General features: G+C 37.5%; 1 protein-coding gene across 1 annotated transcript in view; it reads left to right on the top strand.

Annotated features, from left to right (window-relative positions):
* The window catches only part of PRKCQ (protein kinase C theta), a 199284-nt gene that overhangs the window by 1007 nt on the left and 174125 nt on the right, over nt 1-24152 (top strand). The gene's annotated exons all lie outside the window — the stretch shown is intronic.

The raw sequence follows: 24152 nt of genomic DNA, 5'->3' as shown, positions 1-24152 counted from the left end.
TCCTCTTTCCGCTTATCCTCCCCACTGCCTCATTTCATCTTGCATCATCAGTCCATTTCGTGTGGTTGAGTATGTTCTGGAAGAATTGTGCAAATCCCTTTAAAGTATTTATGAGAAGAATTAAGAGAGGGGAATAAAATTCAGATACACACTAGGTTGGGTCAGAATTGGGGCGGGGGGGGGGGAGGCAAACACCCTTTGTCTACAACTACCTTTCCTATGCTAACCCAAATTAAATTTCCACTCAAATGGGGGACGTAGGTAGGGGACTGAGGCAGGTCTGTGAAAACATCAAAACCAAGCCAGATTTCCTTCTCCATGCAACCAACTCTGCCACTGTTTTTAAGCCCGTGTCAAATATTTAGAAAATGAGCCTGTTTTTACAGGCAAGATCACGTTTTGTGTCCAGGAAACTAGCAGAAGATACAAATAAGCCTTGGAGATTCTGTAGTTGGGGATGTCTTGGTTCTATCTGAAAAAAAGGATAGAAAGGCATATTGTGGACTGTTTTTTTCCTGAGAAACAATCCCAGGAGTTGTCTGCAAGGACATCTCTACAAATCCTTCCCAACTGCAATATTGTTTTGCTCCCATAATAGCCAAGTCGGCTAACCTGGAAAGCTAAGAGATTGTTTAGGAATGTCACCAACTGAAGGGGAGGGTTGAAGCTAGGGTGTGGGGAGGACATAGCTAAATGAAAGGCAGAGAATCAATGAGATTTTGCCAAAATATCATTGAGGAAGAATAATTGAAGGTCACCTTTCTACCTCTGAGATTTTTACTGTTCTAAGAATTTAGTAAGATGTAACTTACTTGACTCTTTACTGGCTTTCTGCTACTCAGACTGTCAGAGATGATTCTTGTGCTATATTCTATTTGTGCCAAAAGTAGAACAGTTTTTACACTCTAAATTTTAGTGATTTAGAAGCCTCCCTGAAGGATGCTGAGGGCATAGTAACTGCCTGTGTTGCTACCTTTCCTCAGTTGTTCTCTAGAAGTCAACAATTAATGCTATTTGCATGGGGGGGGGGTATAGTCTATAGGTAATATTTTGGAGACCAGCCTCATCAGTTTACACAGACTCCTGGGTCATTCTCAGCTGTAAGACTGTCACTATTCACTTTGTTCTGATGATGATAATAACTCATAATTCCAAAGTTGTAATTTACAAAGCCCTTTTCTCATGAGCATCACTTTGAGATAGGTGGTAAAAACATTATCTAACAGCGGAGGAAACTGAAACTGAAGGATGAACATCTTCCTGGGTCTCTTTCCCACCCTCTGCCCAAATCCCAATGCTTCACCTCTGAGATCATCTTCCACTGTGTTTTGTATTGTATATATCTTGTAATACAGTTGTTTGGATGTTGTCTCCCCCCCATTACCACATGAGCTCCTTGAGGTAAGGGACAATCTTTTTGCCTTTCTTTGTATATCTTGAACACTTAGCACAGTGCCTGGGTCATAGTAAATCCTTAATAAATGTTGATTTACTAACTACAGAGCCAAGAGTGTCCTAATCTTCTATCTCTAAATCCAGTGAATACTGTGCTCTACCCCAAGATGATATCCCATTGAACTCAAGTATGCTACTCCATCTTTCTCTATATTTTCCAAACTTTCTTTAAAAAACATGTTTATATCATTGATCTTTACATTACCTTCATTTCTAAACATGCTATTCCCATCTCTCCTGCCCCTTATAACTAAGAATTTTTTAAAAGAAAAAAAAATTAAGTAGTATAGCAAAACAAGGCTACACATTAGTATAGCCAGATAGTATATGCAATATTCCCCACCCATAGTTCTTTAAAACTTTCCAAAGAAAGGAAGGAGGTACATTATCTCAACTTTTCTCCAGAGTCAAGCTTCTTGCAGGACTCAGCTCTAGTAATTTTCCAGGCCTATTGCATAGGTTCTATCCACCATTGCAAAATGCTATATCTAACAGGATGGAGGATAATATTTGCTGATATAGTAGCAAATTACATTTAGGGTTATCCACAGCTGTTCTAAGCACTCTGGTTTCCACTGATGCCCAGATATTAGTTCTATTGTTTTCATGCAGGTGTTTACTGCCTAATTATCTTGTAGATCCTTTCATTTTGCTGATTTTGCATGCTGCCATTTAAAGACAGGATGGAAAAGTTTTCAGAGACCTTACACACACACACAAAAACAAAAAACCCTCAGCTGTAAAGCTCCTCCTTCAAGTCAGTAATTATACTTCACGTTGAGGATTTTTTTTTTGGTCTTGAAAACATTTATCTGTAATATAAACAGTAACTTGGGCTTGCTCCTTCTTTGATTTGTTTCAGATAAGCTGTAGTATTCCTACTTGTTTTGAAATTGAAAACTCCTCCAGGGGGATTTTGGATACATGATGCTCTTACCATTTTCCTTTCCAGGCTATTATTTTCAAAAGACAGTACAAAGCACCAAATAAGTCATATTTTCTAGACTTACTCCTTCATGGGATCATAGATTTAAAACTGGAGAGAATATCAGAGGCAATCTAGTCCAGAGCCCTCATTTTACAGGTGAGGAAACTAACATCTCTGTAGTCAAAAATCCTCTGGAGTCTAGAAAATGCCAGCATCACTCAGGAATGGATGAAAGTGATATGCATGATTTTCTCTCTGGCTCCAAATGTGGTCTGCCTTTTCCAGTTTCCTGCCTTCACATAAGGAAAGGGAGGACAGGAATAAGACTAAACATGCTGCCTTAATACAGATTTGTTGTCATTGAGTTGTTTTAGTTCTTTCTGACTCTTTGTGATGCCATTTGGGGTTTTCTTGGCAGAGATACTAGAGTGGCTTGATGTTACCTTCTCCAGCTCATTTTACAGAGGAGGAACTGAGACAAAGTTAAGTGACTTGTCCAGGACCTTACAGTTAGGAGGTATCTAAGCTGGATCTAAACTCAGGAAAAATGAGTTTTCCTAATTCCTAGCCCAGTGCTGTAATAACTGAGACATCAGCTATCTTTAAGAGTTAGGCTGAAAGCCAGGAAGGCCTGGTTTCCAGTCCTCTTTTTGACACATATTGACTGCATGGCCCTGGGCAAGTTATTTATGCTGTCAGTGTTCTAAGCATTTCCTTTTCCACCCACTGTTATCACCCTAACAAACCAAAGGTTAAATGACTTGCCTATATAGGTTTTAAGTTATCAGAAACAGAATTTGAACCCAGGATCTCTGTTTCCAGAATCAATGGTCTGGTCTTTTCATATTTATGCAGAAAACTGTTTCCTTTGAACTTTTCATATATAGTATGACGAATTCTTGTATCTTCTTTCTTTCTGTTGTTAAATTGAATGCCTTTGAATTCTTTTCATTCATGTCAAGTTTTTGTAGACAATTTCCCCCCTATATCCCTTCTTCTTACCCTGAACTCCACTAACATCCAATATTATCCTCTACTGCTAATATATTAGGACAAATCCTTCCTTTACACAATGATGAAATGGTTGTTTTCCCTAAAATCCCTTATGGATGTGGGCCAAGTTCTAAAGGCTTAGGGTACAAGTCTGTAACTGGGATTCAAAAATGCTAGATGTTTTGATCCTAAAAGCATTCCTTAAGCATAACAATTGGCTTATAATGTTTCTTTTTTTAAAATTTTATTTAATTAGTCAATTTAGAATACTTTTCCTTGTATACAAGAACCATATTCTTTCCCTCCCCTACCCTGACTCCTCCTCCTAGCTAACTCATAATTCCACTGGGTATTACATGTGTCCTTGATCAAAACCTATTTCCATGTTGTTGATATTCACACTAGGATGATCATTTAGAGTCTCTATGCCCAATCATATGCCCCTCGACCCTTGTAATCAAGCAGTTGTTTTTCTTCAGTGTTTCTACTTCCACAGTTTTTCCTCTGAATGTGGATAGTGATCTCCTAGTGGATAGGGTGGATAGGTAATAGGATCTCATAGATCCCTCCGGGTGGTTCTGGATCACTGCATTCCCACTAATGGCCCATTATATTTGATTGTATCACAGTGTATCTGTCTCTGTGTACAATGTTCTCCTGGTTCTGCTCCTCTCACTCTGAATCTCTTCCTGGAGGTCGTTCCAGTCCCCATGGAATTCCTCCACTTTATTATTCCTTTGAGCACAATAGTATTCCATCACCAACATATATCACAATTTGTTCAGCCATTCTCCAATTGAAGGGCATCCCCTCATTTTCCAATTTTTGGCCACCACAAAGAGCGCAGCTATGAATATTCTTGTACAAGTCTTTTTCCTTATTATCTCTTTGGGGTACAAGCCCAGCAGTGCTATGGCTGGATCAAAGGGCAGACAGTCTTTTAGCCCCCTTTGGGCATAGTTCCAAATTGCCTTCCAGAATGTTTGGATCAGTTCACAACTCCACCAGCAATGAATTAATGTCCCTACTCTGCCACACCCCCTCTAGCATTCATTACTTTCCTTTGCTGTCATGTTAGCCAATCTGCTAGGTGTGAGGTGATACCTGAGAGTTGTTTTGATTTGCATCTCTCTGATTATAAGAGATTTAGAACACTTCTTCATGTGCTTATTAATAGTTTTGATTTATCTAAAAATTGCCTATTCATGTCCCTTGCCCATTTATCAATTCGAGAATGGCTTGATTTTTTGTACAATTGATTTAGCTCTTTGTAAATTTGAGTAATTAGACCTTTGTCAGAGGTTTTTGTTATGAAGATTGTTTCCCAATTTATTACTTCCCTTCTACTTCCCTTTTGGTTACATCGGTTTTGTTTGTACAAAACCTTTTTAATTTGATGTAATCAAAATTATTTTACATTTTGTGACTTTTTCTAAGTCTTGGTTGGTTTAAAATCTTTCCTTTCCCCAAAGCCTGACATGTATATTATTCTGTGTTCGCATAATTTACTTATAGTTTCCTTCTTTATGTTCAAGTCATTCACCCATTCTGAGTTTATCTTATAACCTCTCCCATACAGTCTTCCAATTTTCTCAACAGTTTTTTATCAAATAGTGGAGTTTTGTCCCAAAAGCTGGGATCCTTGAGCTTGTCATTGACTGTCTTGCTGAGGTCACTTACCCCAAGTCTATTCCACTGATCCTCCTTTCAGTCTCTTAGCCAGTACTATATTGTTTTGATGACCACTGATTTATAGTGTAGTTTGAGATCTAGAACTGCTAAGCTGCATTCCTTCACATTTTTTTTTTCATTATTTCCCCGGATATCCTTGATCTTTGTTCTTCCAAATGAACTTTATGGTTTTTTTTTCTAATTCAGTAAAAAAGTTTTTTGGTAGTTCAATGGGTATGGCAATAAATAAGTAAATTAGTTTGGGTAGGATTGTCATTTTTAATATGTTAGTTTGTCCTACCTATGAGCAATTGATGTTTTCTCCAATTAATTAGATCTAGTTTTAATTATTAGGAAAGTGTTTTGTAGTTGTGTTCATATAGTTCCTGTGTTTATCTTGGCAGATATATTCCTAAGTATTTTATATTGTCTTGGGTGATTTTAAATGGAATTTCTCTTTATAATTCTTGCTGCTGAGATGTGTTGGAAATATATAGAAATGCTTATGACTTATGTGGGTTTATTTTGAATCCTGCAACTTTGCTAAAGTTGTTGATTATTTCCACTAGCTTTTTAGTTGATTCTCTAGGATTCTTTAAGTAGACCATCATATCATCTGCAAACAGTGATAGCTGGGTCTCCTCATTGCCTATTTTAATACCTTCAATTTCTTTTTCTTCTCTAATTGCTACTGCTAGTGTTTCTAGTACAATGTTAAATAATAGAGGTGATAATGGGCATCCTTGTTTCACTCCTGATCTTATTGGGAATGCATCTAGTTTAACCCAATTACAGATAGTGTTTGCTGATGGTTTTAGATATATACTACTTATTATTTTTAGGAAAGGCCCTTCTATTCCTTTACTTTCTAATATTTTCAATTGGAATGAGTGTTTAATTTTCTCAAAGGCTCTTTCTGCATCTAGTGAGATAATTGTGTGATTTTTGTTGATTTGCTTGTTGATATGGTCAATTATGTGGATGGTTTTCCTAATATTGAACCATCCTTGCATTCCTGATATAAATCCCACCTGATCATAATGAATAACTTTCATGATCACTTGCTGGAGTCTTTTTGCTAATAGTCTATTTAAGATTTTTGTATCTATTTTCATTAAGGAGATTGGTCTATAGTTTTCTTTTTCTATTTTTGATCTTCCTGTCTTTGGAATCAGTAAGATATTTGTGTCATAAAAGGAATTTGGTAGAACTCCTTCTTTGCTTATTCTGTCAAATAGTTTGTATAATACTGGAATTGCTCTTTGAATTTTGATAGAATTCATTTGTGAATCCATCTGGTTGTGGGGATTTTTTTTTAGGGAGTTCTTTGATGGCTTGTTCAATTTCTTTTTCTGATATGGTATTGTTTAGGTATTCTATTTCTTCTTCTGTTAATATAGGCAATTTATATTTTTGTAAATATTCATCCATATCACCTAGATTGCCATATAATTGGGCATAATAGTTTTTAATGATTGCCTTAATTTCCTCTTCATTAGAGGTGAGGTCTCCCTTTTTATCTTTGATACTGCTAATTTGGTTTTCTTCTTTCCTTTTTTAAATTAAATTGACCAATACTTTGTCTTTTATTTGTTTTTTTTTCAATGTACCAGCTTCTAGTCTTATTTATTAAATCAATAGTTCTTTAACTTTTGATTTTGTTAATTTCTCCTTTAATTTTTAGGATCTCTAATTTAGTATTCATCTGAGGATTTTTTTATTTGTTCACTTTCTAGTTTTTTAATTTGCATGCCCAATTCATTGACCTCTGCCCTCCATAATTTGTTAATATATGAACTCAAGGATATAAATTTCCCCCTTAGTACTGCTTTGGCTGCATCCCATAGGTTTTGAAAGGATGTCTCATCATTGTCATTTTTTTCAATGAAATTGAAAATTGTTTCTATGATTTGTTCTTCAATTAACTGGTTTTGAAGAATCACACAGTTTAATTTCCAATTAATTTTTTATTTACCTCTCCATGTACCCTTACTAATTATTATTTTCATTGCATTGTGATCTGAGAAGATTGCATATATCATTTCTGCTCTTTTGCACTTGTTTGCAATGTTTTTATGCCCTAGTACATGGTCAATTTTTGTGAATGTACCATGTGCTGCTGAAAAGGTGTATTCCTTTTTGTTCCTATTTATTGTTCTCCACATATCTACTAAGTGTAATAGAATAGGTAAACTGAATATAAACTGTTACTTCTTGAGATAGTGAAGGTAAACTGATGGGAAAACTATTTCTCTTGCAATGACTGTTGTCCTCTGGCTTTTACTTGAGAGAGCTGCTATAGGAACCTACACCTGCTTATTATTAGTGGAGGTAGAACAGAGAAATGCTGAGGGATGCTGGTACACAGGGAATACTGCTCTAGATAGATACTTGAGGATACTCTGGGGTTTGCCTACTGATCCCTACTGATTGCTGATGGATCAATCTATTTCCTAACCTCCTTCATCCCTCCCTCCCTCCCTTAATCAACCTCTCCCTTTTGCCTCCCTCACCTCCCAAATCTTCCCAAAGCCTTTGCTTCTTCCCTCCCTCCTGAGTGAACTACAAAGATACTCTAGTTGTTTTCTCAGTCGGGGTTTTATTGGGATAACAGGATGGGAAACTGAGGTAAGAGGGATGAGGATTTCCCTAGACTATGAGGATAATTTTAGAAAGGTTTGAGGAAGTATTCCAGTACATTCCGTTGGAACCCTGGTTCTTGCATTTTGGTCCACAAGTCCTGCAAAACCTCTCTCTCTTCATGTCTTTATCACATGTCTAATTTTTCCAATATTTCATTCACTTCTCTTCTCTCTTATTTTTTTCTTGGTTTGATTTATCTAGTTATGATAGAAGAAGGTTCAGGTCTCCCACTAGTAGTATAGTTTTTTCTATTTCTTCCTTGAGCTTCACTAGTTTCTCCTTTAGAAATTTGGATGCTATGCCATTTGGAGCATACGTGTTTAGTACTGATGTTTCCTCATTGTCTATACTGCCTTTTATCAGGATGTAGTTACCTTCCCTATCTCTTTTGACTAGATCTATTTTTACTTTGGCTTTGTCAGATATCATGATTTCGACTCCTGCCTTTCTTTTCTCAGTTGATGCCCAATAGATTTTGCTCCATCCACTTACCTTTACCCTATGCGTGTCTACCTTCCTCATGTGTGTTTCTTGTAGACAACATATGGTAGGATTTTGGTTTCTAATCCACCTTGCTGTTTGCTTGCGTTTTATGGGTGAGTTCATTCCATTCACATTCAGAGTTATGATTACGAGCTGTGTATTTCCCAGCATTTTGATTTCCACTCCTAGTCTTTCCCTTTCTTCTTTCACTATTTCCTTCTACACCAGTATTTTTTTAATTGGTCCCCCTAATTCCCACACTTATATTACTTCCCTTTCTATGCCCCCCCCTTCTTATTCCCCTCATTTTCTTTATGGTTTTTTTTAAACTACCCCTCCCACTCCCTCCCTTGTATTGCTTCCCTCCCCACCAGTCCATTTGTTACTCTTCTACTTCTCTATAGGGCAAGAATCAATTTTCTGCCCCAATGGATTTGATTGTTCTTCCCTCTTTGAGTCAATTTCAATGCAGGTAAGAATTAAGTATTTCCTGTTTCCAACTTCTTTGCCCTTCCAGGGTATTGGTGTTCTCCCACACTTCCACCATGTGCTTCTTTATGACATGTAAATTTACTCCATTTTATTTCCTTTCCCATTTCTCTTTGTATTAACCTCTTTTTTTACCTGTAGTTTTATATGGGTAGTTGATTCTTGGTTGTAGATCTAGTTGCCTATCTTTCTGGAATATCATATCCCATGCCTTTCAGTTCTTCAGTGTAGATGCAGCCATATCCTGTGTTATCCTAACTGTAGTTCCATGGTATCTGAATGACTTCTTCCTAACAACTTGTAATATTTTTTCCTTGGTCTAGTAGTTCTTGAATTTGGCTATAACATTTCTAGATGTTGTCAGTTGGGGATTAAGTACAGAAGGTGATCTGTGGATTCTTTCAATATCCACTTTCCCTTCTTGCTCTAGAATGTTGAGGCAGTTTTCTTGGATAATTTCCTGTAGAATGATGTCCAGACTTTTTCTTTTGTCATGGTCTTCCGGTAGACCAATGATTCTTAAAATGTCTCTCCTTGACCCATTTTCTAAATCTTCCATTTTGTGGATGAGGTATTTCATATTTTCCTCATTTTTTTCATTCTTTTTATTTTGTTTTATAGTTTCCTGCTGTGTTATGAAGTCGTTTGCTTCTAGTTGTTGGATTCTAGTTTTTAAAGACTGAATTTCATCCCTGGCTCTTTGGTCATCCTTCTTCTGATCTTTCATCTCCTTTGCCTCATTTTCAAGCTAATTAATTGTAGCTTTCAAGACACTATTTTCTGTTTCCAGATCATTTATTTTGCCTTTTAAGTTATTTTCTCAGTTGTCTTCAGCCTCTCTTGTTTTTTGAATTGTATTTTGAGTTCTTCCAAAGCCTGTATTCAATTCACTGGCATTTCTGTGTTTTTGCTTGGTGTTCCTTGATTCTCCTGTTTCATTTGCTCCTTGTTTATTGCCTCAATAGAAGCTGTTGATTGTAATTTCTTTTTTTCTTTTTCTGTTGTTTACTCATATTTCCCCCTTCTTTCATCCCTGTATATGCCGTAGTCTTGCTCCTCTCATTATGTGCTAGATCTGTGGGTTTGGGCTGTTCTGTTCTGAGGGGACTTCTTCTCTGTTCTGCTATTTGATCAGGTTAGTCAGATCTTCCCAGGCTGACAGCAGAAGCTGAAAAGGAGCAGGGTTTCCCACCCTGTTGTCAAGGTTGCTGAATGTAGTTTGTTGCAGCTTTTGCCCTTGGGGCTTAGTCAGCAAGGCTCTCAGATCAGTCTGTGGGGTGGGGTGTTAGATCTTGAACTTCCCTGCCCTCTGAAGGTTTCTTTTCTGCTCTATTGATGAGATTGAGCCAGGGCAGAGGAGTTGATCTACAAAGATGGATATGCCCTAAGACCAAGACCTCCAGAAAGGGTTGGGGGTGAGGGCAAGATGGAGCATCCTGGTTACAATTGGGCTGCCTCCTCTTCGCTTCTCCTCCAGCTGCCTCTATGCCGCCTCTGTTCTACACTCTGAGCCTGGCACAGCTTTGCCAGCAAGGTGCTCCCTCTGGACTAGTACCCTTGCCTGCTCAGAGATTCTAGCCACTGCTGGAGGCTCAGAGCTGTAGGGGGGAAACGGTCCTGGGACCTTCCTTCTTCCTTCCCTTTAAACCCATGTCTTCTAGAGTTCAGCTTTTTGGGGGAGCATACCTTTTAAGCTGGGTCCAGGAGGAGGGTTCCCTAGCTCTATCCTGTTGTTAGATTTGGTTTTCAGTCACCTCAAAGCATTCTGTTTTTGATCAGTGAGGAAGGGTTTGCAGAGGTCTGGGAGGTTGCTGTCTCTAAGCTGCCATCTTGACTCTACCTATGGCTTATAATATTTCACAATAAACTTTTTATAGTAGAATATTCTTGCTTTTACATTAAGAATTTGTATCAACTTGTTTAAAACTCCTCCTGAATGACTTTTATTTTCTGGGTTATACATGTATTATCGTGCAAAACATATTTCCTTATTATTCTTTTTTGTAAGTGAATAATATTATAAAACCCAAACCTCAAAACATATATCCAAATATATGAGTGATGTCATATGCTTTTATCTGTATTTTTATTTAAACAGTTCTTGCTCTGGAGGTGGATAGCATTCTTTTTCATAAGTCCCTCCAAATTGTCTTGGATTATTGTATTGCTGTTAGTAAAGAAGTCAGTCACATTGGATCATTCCCCAATATTTCAGTTACTGTATATAATATTCTCCTGGTTCTGCTTATTTCACTGCATTAGTTCACAAAGGGTCTTTCTAGTTTTTTCTGAAATCATTTTGTTCATCATTTCTTATAGCACAATGGTATTCTATCACCATCATATGCCACAATTTGGTCAGCCATTCCCCAATTAATGGACATTCCTTTAGTTTCTAATTCTTTGCCACCACAAAAAGTGCAGCTATAAATATTTTTGTACAAACAGGTCCTTTTTAATTTTTATTTTTATCTCTTTGGGATACAGACCTAGTAGTGGTATTACCAGTTCAAAAGATATGCATTCTTTTATAGCCCTTTGGGCATAATGCCAAATTGCCCTTCAGAATGGTTGTGTCAATTCACAAGTCCACCAGCAATGAATTAGTGTTTCAATTTTGACACATCCCCTCCAACATTTATTATTTGCCCTTACTGTCATATTAGTCAATCTGATCGGTGTGAGGTGGTACCTCAGAGTTGTTTTAATTTGCATTTCTCTAATCAAGAGGGATTCAGAACATTTTTTCATATGATTATCGATAACTTTGGCTTATTCATCTGAAAACTGCCGATTCATATCCTCTCTTCTGACCATTTATCAATTGGAGAACAACTTGGATTCTTATAAATTTTACTTAGTTCCTTGATATATTTGAGAAATGAGGCCTCAGACACTTCCCAGCTGTGTGATCCTGGGCAAGTCACTTGACCCCCATTGCCTATCCCTTACCACTCTTCTGCCTTGAAGCCAATACAAAGTATTGACTCCAAGACGGAAGGTAAGGGTTTAAAAAAAATATTTGAGAAATGAGACATTTATCAGAGAAATTTGTTATAAATTTTTTTTCTCAGTTTGTTGCTTCCCTTCTAATCTTGGTTGCATTGCTTTTATTTGTACAACCCTTTTTTATTTTATTTTATTTTTTAAAACCTTTACCTTCTGTCTTGGAGCCAATACTGTGTATTGGCTCCAAGGCAGAAGGGTGGGTGGTAAGGGCTAGGCAATGGGGGTCAAGTGACTTGCCCAGGGTCACACAGCTGAGAAGTGTCTGAGATCAGATTTGAACCTAGCACCTCCCGTCTCTAGGCCTGGCTTTCAATCCACTGAGCTACCCAGCTGTCCCCTACAACCCCTTTTTAATTTAGTATAATTTAAATTATTCATTTTAAATCTTGTAATGTTCTCTATCTCTTCCTTGGTAAAAAAAATACCTTCCTTTTCCATATACCTGACAGGTAAACTATTCTATGTTCCCCTAATTACTTATATCACTCTATGTTTAAATCATATATCCATTTTGACTGTATCCCAGTATAAGGTGTGAAATATTGATCTAAACCTAATTTTTGCCATACTGTCTTCCAATTTTCCCAAATATTTTGTCAAATGGTAAATTCTTATCCCAAAAGTTGGGATCTTTGGGTTTATCAAACACTGGATTGCTGAGGTCATTTATCCCCAAACTATTCCATTTATCCATCCTTCTATTTCTTGGCCAGTGCCAGATTGCTTTGATGATTATTACTTTATAGTACAATTTAAGATCTAGTACCACTATCCTTCACATTTTTTTGTTAGTTCTCTTAATATTCTTGACCTTTTGTTTTCCAGATGAATTTTGTTATTATTTTTTATAGTTCTATAAAATATTTTTTGGTAGTTTCATAGGTATGGCACTGAACAAATTAATTTAGGTAGGATTGTCATTTTTATTATATTAGCTCAGCCTACCCATGAGCGATTAATGTTTTTCCAATTGTTTAAGTCTAATATTTTTGTGCGTGTGAAAAGTGTTTTGTAATTTTATTAATATAATTCCTGCATTTGTTTTGGCAGGTAGATTCCCAAATTTTATATTGTCTAGAGTGATTTTTAAATGGAGTTTCTCTTTCTAACTCTTGCTACTGAGTTTTTTTTGGAAATATATAGAAATGTTGATGACTTATGTAGGTTTATTTTGTATCCTGCAACTCTGCTAAAGTTATTAATTATTTCAACTAGTTTTTTAGTAGAATTTTTAGGATTCTCTAAGTATGTCATCATATCATACGCACAGAGTGATAGTTTAGTTTCCTCATTGCCTATTCTAATTTCTTCAATTTCTTTTTTCTTCTGTTATTAATATAGCTAGCATTTCTAATACAATATTAAATAATAGCGGTGATAATGGGCAACCTTGATTCACTCTTGATCTTGTTGGGCAGGCTTCTAACTTATTCCCATTGCAGATGATACTTGCTGATGGTTTTAAATAAATACTACTTATTATTTTAAGAAAAGGCTCTTTTATTCTTTTGCTTTCTAGTGTTTTCAAAAGGAATGGATGTTGCATTTTGTCAAAGGCTAAAGCATCTATTGAGATAATCATATAATTTCTCATAGTTTGATTACTGATGTGCTCAATTATGCAGATGGTTTTCCTACTATGAAACCATCTTTGCATTCCTGGTATAAATCCCACCTGATCATAGTGAGTAATCCTTGTGCTATATTACTGTAGTTTCTTTGCTATCTTCCTGAATCTCTGAAATGCTATATATATAAAGACTTCTCTACACTTCATTAGTCAATTTTAGATGACAGACCCTTAACTTCAAGTTTTATTTGACTTCAGGTAACTTCCCTATTGTTGTGGTCAACTTTTCAGTTCTTTTATTTCTTTTTTTTTTAAACCCTTACCTTCTGGCTTGGAGCCAATACTGTGTATTGGCTCCAAGGCAGAAGAATGGTAAGGGCTAAGCAATGGGGGTCAAGTGACTTGCCCAGGGTCACACAGCTAGGAAGTGGCTGAGGTCAGATTTGAACCTAGGACCTCCCATCTCTAGGTCTGGTTCTCAATCCACTGAGCTACCCAGCTGCCCCCCAGTTCTTTTATTTCTAACAATTTCCCCCAAATGCGTTTTGGGGTATGCTTTGACTGAAAATTCAAAAAGGAACTGCAGGCAGGCAGTGTGTAGTTCCACATTTATTTTCTTTTGCTTTTGGCCAAAATGGAATCTATAATTGAAAACAAGGAAAATTACTTCTTCCTTTAAGGCCATGAAAATCACAGTCTCCTTCTGGCATCCTTTATTTTAAATTTTAAAATCTTCCATTTCAAATGTCCTTGATTACATAAGTGATACACAAAGAGAATTGCATCCAGTTTTCCTTTCCCATATCTATTCAACGATTTACAAGAACCACCAATGACTTTGGTAGGAAAAAGAAAAGATGTGCTGAGTTATCAGGAGGTTTAAGAGAGACTAATTTTTGCTGAAATTCTCCCTTGATTTGTTTAAGGAGTCAATTCTTTATTTCATATGAATGGGCAGCTCCACACAATCATGGGGCAATGGGCATTTATAGACTTCGACATCGGGGAAGGGCCAGTGATGATGCTTACTTACCTTAGAGTGGGCTGGCAGTTGAGGCAGCGCTCTCTACATGTGAAAACCTGAAAGCCCAGCTCCAATGGCAACGGACACAATCTCTCACCTCAGTAAACAGAGACTCCCCAACTGCTCAAATTGTATTTATGTCTTTCCCCAGAGCAGTCTGGATTGATCTTGGAATATCAGCATAGAAAGGCTTCCTAAAGATCTTTCAGTCAAATCCTATAATCTTACAGTTGCAACTGTTGAAAGCTCTAATAAATATTTAAAGTCACCCAGTCAATTTTATTGGCAGAGCTGGGACTAAAATTCCCACCTCCTAACACCTCGTCCTGCTGCCTTTCTGCTGGACCAGCTTCCTCGGGTGCCATTATAGCCCCAGGCTTCTCTCCATTGAGTGACTCACTAGTCCCCTTGCCCAGGAAAGGGAGGTAGGTTGGGAGTGAGAACTTGAGGGAGACCCTCCAATCTGAGATACCCTCCTTCATAATTAACCCTTGCAATAGCAGACAGAATTCCTTTTCAGCAAACCAGATGTGTAAAGATCTGGATTTACAAAGTAGGTAAATGAGGAGGGTTTTCAGTACACACCGGATAGAATTCCTCTGCATGTTATTCCTTTAGTTGTTTGAGAGTAAACTTCAGAGGGTAAGGACCAGCCTGTTTTAGCAGTTCAGGCCATGGTCAGTCATTTCAGTGTCAGATAAAGTTGGGTTTCCTATGTTATCGTGGACACTTTTCTTCTGGTTCTTCCATCACAAGAACCTCTACCTCTTGTTCACAAACTTAGGGATGCAGAAGCAGGAGCACCGGCTTGCAGATTGTAATCATTTGAAAGGGGATGGAATCAGATGCCTCAAAAACTGATTTTTGTTGTCATTCAGGCATTTCAGCTGCCTCCACTTCTCTGTAACCTGATTACAAACAGGGAAGTAATATGGTCAGACCTGTGCTATACACCAAATATGATAACACTGGTTGAACATATGCTTAAGCATACGTCTTATAAATACGTAACCAAGAAAATGTTAGCAGGAGAGTTCTCTAGGGAAAGCTAAGATGCATGTGGTTAGTGATGGTGATATATCACCCCTAAGCAGCCTGGATAAAAGAGGGAGGTGTTTACTCTTCCTGAGAAAACACACTGAAGAAATGACCCTATTGCCCGGGAGTGGTTCATCTTACTGTATGTTCAGAGATGCCATGCATTAGTTCCTTCATTGCCTTAAAACAATGCCTTTTGTCCTCCAATTTGTGGATGGCCTCCTTATTATACATGAAAAAAACCATATCATGTGATTGGGGCTCTGTAGTTTCTCCCCAAATTGATTTCCAATGAAGATTGTCTGAATCACTTCTTTTTTTTAAACTTACCTTCCGTCTTGGAATCAATACTGTGTATTGTTTCCAAGGCAGAAGAGTGGTAAGAGCTAGGCAACAGAGTTAAGGGACTTGACACAGCTGGGAAGTGTCTGAGATCAGATTTGAACCCAGGGCCTCCCATCTCTAAGCCTGGCTCTCTATCACTGAGTCACCCAGCTGCCCTCTGCAAAAGGGTGATGTTTATAAGCCAGTGGCTTGGAAGGTGAACCTATTTTCCTATGGAAATGGTGCCATCTATGGAAGTTGTAGTTCCAGTCATGTCACAAAAGTCTATTTAACTTAGAATGTAGGTGAAGAAAAGTCGTTGTTCACCCTGCTTTTGGAAATTGGTTCACGTATGAACTGGATTTAAAGGATTCAGAGTTGCACAGATTTGGACATCTCACTCTCTCACAAAGTTATCAAAGTGCAGTGGGTCCAGACAAAAGTCAGGAAGACTGGCAGTGGTTCAGAAGGCAGTGGATGACTTCGGCATCTTTGATGTGTGACCAAGCTCTAAGCTCTCCATGATGCCTGCTAGCCTGCCTTCATGGCCATTGGGATAAATTCTTCTGATCCCCCCATTCCACTGAGGGAAGTCTTCATATCCTTGGGATAGACATCCCCCTAATTCCCCAATGTATGAGAGACCTGCCAGTTACCCTCAATCTGATTTAGCCCATCTGCCGAGATGCTTTTGCTGGGCGCTAGGTGCTGTGCATGCTACAGTTTCTTAGAGCCACAGCTGAAAGTTAGGGGAGACCCCAAAGTTAGAGGATCAGCTCTGAAAAGGGTTTGGCAAGCCCTCACACCAGAGGTGCTAGTCCTCCCTGCATATTCCATTCATGCTGATACTAGTACTAATATTTCAGTCATCAATCATTCAACAAGTATGTTTTAAGATTGTGCAATTTGGGGTACATGTTATTGAAGAGCCACAGAGGGAAATGAAAAATTCCATTGTCCATACAGAGCCTATAACCTCTTAGAGAGTTGCCTAGTGCACTGATAATTTAAGTGACTTTAAAAAGACCATCCTAGTGCAAACACCAACAACATGGAAATAGGTTCTGATCAAGGACACATGCAAAACCCAATGGAATTGTGTGTGGGCCACGGGAAGGGTGGAGGAGAGGAAGGAGGGAAAGAATATGATTCTTGCAACCAAGGAACAATGTTCTAAATTGACTAAAATTTTTATTAAAAAAAAAAATTAAAAAATAAATAAAAAATAAAAAGACCACATATCCAGAATGTGTCAGAAGTGGGATGTGAACTGCCTTTGTGACTTCAACGCCAACTCTATCCATCATGCCAAAGCAGTTTGGGGAAGGAGGAACACTATCTCATTGACTCTTTGGATTACAGGCCCATTAGTGGTATTGCTGGGTCAAAGGGCATGCATAGTTTTATGGCCCTTTGGGCATCATTAATTACTCTCATTTAATCAATTAACAACGATTAATAACAATTTCTAAAAAAAAAAACTGGGGGCCTTTCATTGGAATGATAAGAGGCTGGATTTAGAATCAGATCACCTGTATTCAAGTTCTGGTTCTAGTATTTTCTAGCTCTTTTTTCAATTTTGTATAATTCACTTTCTCTCTTAAATGTCATGTTTATGTTCTTTAAAATTAGGGGAGGGGGTGGCCCAGATGGTCTCAATAGTACTTTCCCACTTTAACAGTCTATGATTCCCAACTCCAAGATTATATCCTCTTCATCCTGCCCTCCCATCCACCCCCACCTCCACTGAAGAAGAAAAACAAAACTCTTGTAGCAAATAATCCATATCCCTTTGATATAAAATTTCTGCTGATTACTATCCCTTATATTCTTTGACCTCTCGGGACAGTGGCCATTTTGTCATTCTGAGTGAGGAAGGATTATATACACATACCCACAGAGAGAAAGAGGTATTACAAATAATACAATGAACAATACAATGAAATAATTGTGAAAGGCTGTTTTGATGCATTTTAGGGCAAAAGGACTTCATCAATTGCCATGTCCAGAAACATTTTTTTTCCAAGTGACTAGCCTTCCAGTGATGGACCTTTCCAATCTCTGGCCAGTTCCTAGATGGCGAGCATATATATAGTTCATCCCTGAGCCCATGGTGAAAACCTTTCCAAATGACACTCCTGCTAGGAGGCACAGTGACTAGAACACCAGGGCTGGTCAAGAAGACCAGAATTCAAATCTTGCCTCAGCCACATTCTAGCTATGTCACCCTAGGCAAGTCACTGAATCTTTTGCCTCAGTTTCTCCATCTATAAAGTATGAATAATAATACTTACCTCCCAGGGTTATAGTGAAGATCAACTGAGACCATAATGATAAAGTGCTTAGCACAGTGCCTGACACAAAATAAATGCTTTAACTGTCCGCTCTTATTTCCAGGTCAGTATTACCTGCCAAAGCTCATACTTTGCCACCGTGGCCTTAAAGATTAGAGCAAACTCCAGGCTACAGAGCTCTTAGTAGTATTCAAACTGGCATAAGTATTCTAGTTTCTGAAATAAATTGTTTCCCAAGATGAAGGAAGGTTATTTTTTAGAAACATATTTCTTCCTTTCTTTTGTTTTTAGATCACCTACATTTCCTCCCTATATTCTTTCCCCATCCTTCCCAGAGAAATATCTTTATAACAAAGAATTTTTTAAAAGAAGAGAAATAAATGCAGCTAAAGGAGTTGATACTTAGAAAAACGTCTGACATTATTTAAAATGTTTCCATACTGTGCAAAAGCACAAGGAGAGCAGGCAGGATGACAAAAGTATCAAAACATCTTCTTATGTCTCTTCTCGAGGGCCAAACTTGACACTATAATTTTGCAACATGCAGTTTTAATTATTTTGTCGCCTTTCTTTGTTCCATTTATATTGTAGTCATTGAACATATTGTCTAGTTGGCTTTGCTTGCTTCTCTTTGCATGGATTACTATATCTTTCCATACTTTTCTGCATCGATTAGGTTCATTATTTTTCACAGCACAATGATATTCCATTGCATTTGTGTACCATTTTGTTTTATCCATTTATTTTTTATTATTGTATTATCCTTATTAAAATGTATTATTCATACATTTTGGTTTATCCATTACATTGATTTCATTTCCAGTTCTTGGCTCCAAGGAATTTTATTGAATGGATAAATATGCATATATGAAATGAAGAAAGTTTTTATTAAGCACTGTGTGCCAAGTAGTGGAAATAAAGATTAAAAAATAAAAAAAGGAAAATGATCCCTGCCTGCCTTCAAGAAGCTCATCTTTTAGTTATGGCAACAATTCCTATTGGAAAGTTCAGCGCTAAGAATTTTCTGCAGTCCATTAACTAACAACATCCCTGTTTCTGATGTTGAGCCATTCAGCAGTGCCAAGGATTTTAAGATGAGAACAAAATGAAATAGAAAATGGGAATCATGTTTTCATTTTGCAGAAAATATTTTTGTTCTTCTGCAAAGATGAGTAGTGATTTAGAATATAATAGGAGATAAGTGACCAAATACATGATTTCTTTGAGATGGGAAACTCCAGGGAGAGGAAAGTCAGGCCACCAGTTGATGCTGGCACTTTCTTTATCTTAGAGAGTTACCTAGCCTATTGTCATTTGTAATGACTTGTCCAAGGACACAGCCAATGTACAGGAGAGGAAGAACTGGAGTCTGCGTCTGCAGGGATTCCAGGTCACCTCTCTACTTTTCCATGCTTTCTTGCTGCTGCTGTTCAATCACTTTTCAGTGGTGTCTGATTCTTCATGTCCCCATTTGGAGCTTTCTTGGCAAAGATACTGGAGTGGATTGCCATTTACTTCTCCAGTTCATTTTACAGATGAGGAAACTGAGGCAAACAGGGTTAAGTTATGCTCAAGGTCGCAAAGCTAGGAAGTATCTGGGAGCTGACTTCATAAAGATGAGACTTCCTAATTGCAGCTCTCTCCACTGTACCATCCACCTGCCCACTCTACCATGTTGCCACAGAATAAATGTGATAGATAATATTCAGAGCTCATAGGAGATGTGGTATTAGGAACCACAAGAACATCTTTTATGTCTATGAAGATCAAATGACACTATAGCTAGCTAATTTTTTAAAAATATCTTTACTTTCTCTCTTTGAAGTATCATTCTAAGGCAGAAGAGTGGGAAGGATTAGGCAATTGGGTTAAATGACTGGCCCAGAGTCATACAACTAAATAATGTATGATGTCAGATTTGAACCCAAGTCCTCCTGACTCCAAGCCTGGTGCTCTAACCATGGTGCTATAACTATAATTTTATATCTGAGAATACAAGAATACAGAATTCTTCTTTGGCCTTTTTTTGATGCCCTTCACTTCACTTTCCTTGTCCTGGTTACACCTCTTGAAGAGATTTTCAGGTAAACTCAAGTGCCTCCTTCACTTTTTTACCTACCAGTGGCTAGAGAGCAAATGCCACAGGCTGTTAGAACCCTGGGTTCAGCGCCTCTTCTGACACTTGCGGACTGCAGCAAGCAGTGTTCTCTCTCTGAACCTGAGGAAACCTTCTACAGAAGAAGTTCTTAACCATTGTTATGTCTTAGCCACTTTCCAAACTTAGGCTAGTTCCCAGGTGATAGCGATATTTCATCCCTGGGTTCATCCTGAAAGCCTTTCCAGATGATAGGACAGCTGGGAGGCACAGTGATTAGAACCCCAGGCCTGAAGTGAGGAAAATCAGAATTCAAATCTTGCCTCAGATGCTTACTAACTATGTGACCTCAGGGAAGTCCCTCTGTTTGCCTCTGTTGACCCATTTGTAAAATGGAGATGATGATGATAATAATTATAACAATACTGACTTCTCAGGGTTGTTTTGAACATCACCTAAGATAATAAGTAAAGGGAAATCAGAGGGAAGTCCTTGACCCATCTAGAAGTAATTATTTATGCGATGAGTGGTTTGGGTGAAGGTGGAGGAGAAAGTTCATTTTGTAATTAAAAAAAAAAAGTAAGTAATTAAACAACTTACGCAATTCCACCTCATGATTTAGTGGTCTAGGCAAAGTAAGAGCCCTGTTGGGAAGGTTGGGAAGTGTTAAATATTTACTAAAGACACTTAAACTTCTCATACATCAGTTTTCCTCTCTTTTAAAAAGTATGTTTAATAATATAATTCCTTCCTTTATCAAAGGGCATCAAGATACATATCATATTTATAGAACACTGAAAACATTCAGACAAGAGTACTCCAGGAAAGAGAAAAGTGTCTGAAACAGGAAGAGATTTTCATTGCTTAATAGAATACATTTACGATTCCGTATTCAGCAATCACTATAGAACACTGAACTAATATTAGATCATGTTCTTAAGAGAGAAGACAAACAAGAGCAACTCAGTTTTAAAGAAACAAAAGCAATGTTCTTTAGATGAGAAGATGGCTGGAAAGAGCATCAGGAAGTCAAAGGCTGGGCTTCATGAAGCCAAGATCCAAGCTGAGATCTCTGGTCTGGCATAGGACATTGGACTGGGAATCAAGAAAAACTGCTGTCAAATCCTGCCCAGATTGTCCCTAGCTGCTTGACCCTAGGAAGGTCCCTTCAGTGCTCTGATTCTGGGACAGCTAGATGGCACAGTGAATAGAGCACTGGACCTGGAGTTAGGAAGACTCATCTTCCTTAGTTTAAATCCAGCCTCAAATACTTACTAGTTGCTATGTGGCCATGGGTAAATCACTTAACCATTTTGCCTCCGTTTCCTCAAATATGAAATGAGCTGGAAAAGGAAATGGCAAACCACTCCAGTATCTTTCCAAGAAACCCCAAAATGGGGTCTCAAAGAATCAGACACTAGTAAAAAGCAACTGACTGGCCTCAATTTCCTAATGAAGGTATTGGATTCTGCATCTCTAAGGATCCTTCCCCACTCTAAAATATGTAATAGAATTATTTCCACTCCACTAAAGTTCTTATATTATTCCAACAGAACTGATAGGATGGAAGCTAATATGAAAAGGAGACTATAAGAATCTTTTAAAATGTTCATTAATTAAAGGGAAGACTACAAATGTGTTTGGCATAAGCCAGATGTGCATGTAGTTAAATATATCAAATTGATCATCTTTTCCATTGACAAACTGTTCCAGATTTTCAAGCACCATGTCTATCCAGAGATGAAGCTGTTTTCAAATTGTTTTGCCAATAATAACACTGAAGTCAAGAAAACAAGTCAGATTTATGCAAAAGAAATTGCAATCCTCTTTAGTAGAAAAATCTTCAGAACTAAGAAGAAAAAGATCTATTCATTGACCTAGTCCTTTTCTAAAAAGGCAGTTCTGGTAGAGTGTAAAGAGCTTTGGATTTGAAGTCAGGAGACCTGGATTGCTAAGGGGTATAAAATTGTATGCCCTTTGATCCAGTAATATCATTACTAGGTTTATAACCCAAAAAGATCAAAGAAAAGGGAAACAGATCCATATGTACAAAAACATCAATAGCAACTCTTTTTGTGGTGGCAAAGAATTGGAAATTGAGGGGATGCTTTCAGTTGGGGAATGGCTAAACAAGTTGTGGTGCATTCTTGTGATGGAATATTATAGTGCTGTAAAAAGTGAAGGTGCTAGTTTCAGAAAAACTGAGGAAGACATATGAACTGATACAAAATGAAGTAAGCAAAGCCAGAACACTGTACATAGTAATATTAATGTTATAATGATGGTCAACGGTGAAAGACTTAGCTACTCTTTTAATTGTATTAACAATACAATTCCAGAGGAACCATGCTGAAAAATGCTATCCACCTCCAGGGAGAACACTAATAAATTCTGAGTGCAAACTAAAGCATATTTTTCCACTTTTGTTATGTTTCTTGCTTTTTATTATTTTCTGTTTGTTTTTGCAATGTAACAAATATGGAAACATTTTTAAAATCATCTTTTAAAAAATCATCTGGATTCCCGCCCTGCTCTGCTTGAAGTAATTCAAAGGATCCATCAATTCTAGTCTGAAAACCTAAATTGAACTTGATTCTTAATTACTTAACACCAAATCCCATTTCAAACTGATTTCATGCCAACAGATTGAATCTAATTTAAAGAAAGAGCAATTTAAAATTATTCTTTGTTGCACAAGCTTCCTACTATATAGCAAGTAATTTTTAAATTATAATTCTCCAGAAATCAGCTCAAACTTTCAGAATAAAGAACATAAATTCTTAGTAAATGATAACAATACAAATCCAAAATTTGCCTCATCAAATTGTAAATCAGTGTCTGATCATCATAGAGATATTTTGAAGGTAGTTAGAAATAGGAACCTGAAGCTCAGGAGAGAAGTCAGGACTTCTAGAGATACAGATTAGAATTCATTCTGTGTAGGCAAGTGCTGGTCGAAACCATGGGTAGTTGTTGTTGTTGTTGTTGTTTTAATTTTATTATCTGGATTTTAACTTTTTATTTGCTAAAAGGTAAATAAGGTTCAGGCTGAAATGATGAGATAAGAGAAGCCACCTCCATCAATCCACTTGTGAAAGTGAGAGGTCCACAAGTATTATACATCGCATATGGTTTTGGACTTTTTCAATGCATCAGTAAATTATGCTGACTTTTTCTCTCTAAAAAAAAAAAAAAACTTTGTCATATGGATTGGTTCTGTGGGATAGCTAGGTAGAGGAGAAATATTTGGAATACTATGGAATACTAAGAAACAAAATATGAAATTGCCAAGAGAGAGAAGATGAGGGAAGAGACTAGGGCCATAGGCTCTCAACGAAATATATTTTAGGGTGATAAGAAGAGAGAAAAAGTCAAAGAAAAAAAAACAATTGGATTTGACAATTAGGAGGTCATTGGATACCTTTGTGAAGGTAGATTGTATAGTCGGTAGAATCCATATTTAGGATACAGTGAGTAGTGAGGAAATAGAAGTATTGTATATAGACAGGTTTGTTTGTTTGTTTTTCATTTTAGAAGCAAAGTGGAGGAAATAAAAGGAAAAAACAGCTAATAATCACAGAATCTCAGAGTTGGAAGGGACCTCAGAAATCAGTTAGTCCAACCTGTATCTTAACAAGCATCCTCTCTATACTATATAGCACAGCGATTGCCGGAAGATTTCCAGTAAAGGGGAACACACTGGCAAAAGCATTCTACTTTGCATTAGTTCTGTTAGGAAGATTTTTCCTTACTTCTGTTCTAAATCTACCCTATAGAATTTCTACTCATTGTCTATGTGGCCAAAAAGAAGCCTCATCCTTCTTCCATATGAAATGCTTTCAAGTAGATAAAAGTTATTATACCTCTTCATAAGCCATCTCTTCTCCAGGCTTAACATCCTCAGCTCCTTCAACAAGTTCTTAGACTTTATTTGGCCCTGTGATATCAGCCCATCTCTGATGTATTGTGTTCGGAAATGGGAGAGAGAGCAAAGGGAGATAGATTAGCCTTAGTGAACAGTGGGAATATCTCTTATGTAGCAAATAGGAAGGAAGTGATAATGCTGAGTTTTTGAGAGGAAAGGGGTTAAGGGAACTCCTGTCAGATGCCTCAAACTTTTTAAAAGCAAAGGAAGA

The sequence above is a fragment of the Monodelphis domestica genome, chromosome 5 (assembly GCF_027887165.1).
Source record: "Monodelphis domestica isolate mMonDom1 chromosome 5, mMonDom1.pri, whole genome shotgun sequence".
In the NCBI taxonomy this organism is placed as follows: Eukaryota; Metazoa; Chordata; class Mammalia; order Didelphimorphia; family Didelphidae; genus Monodelphis; species Monodelphis domestica.
This window is presented reverse-complemented; position numbering and strand designations above follow the sequence as displayed.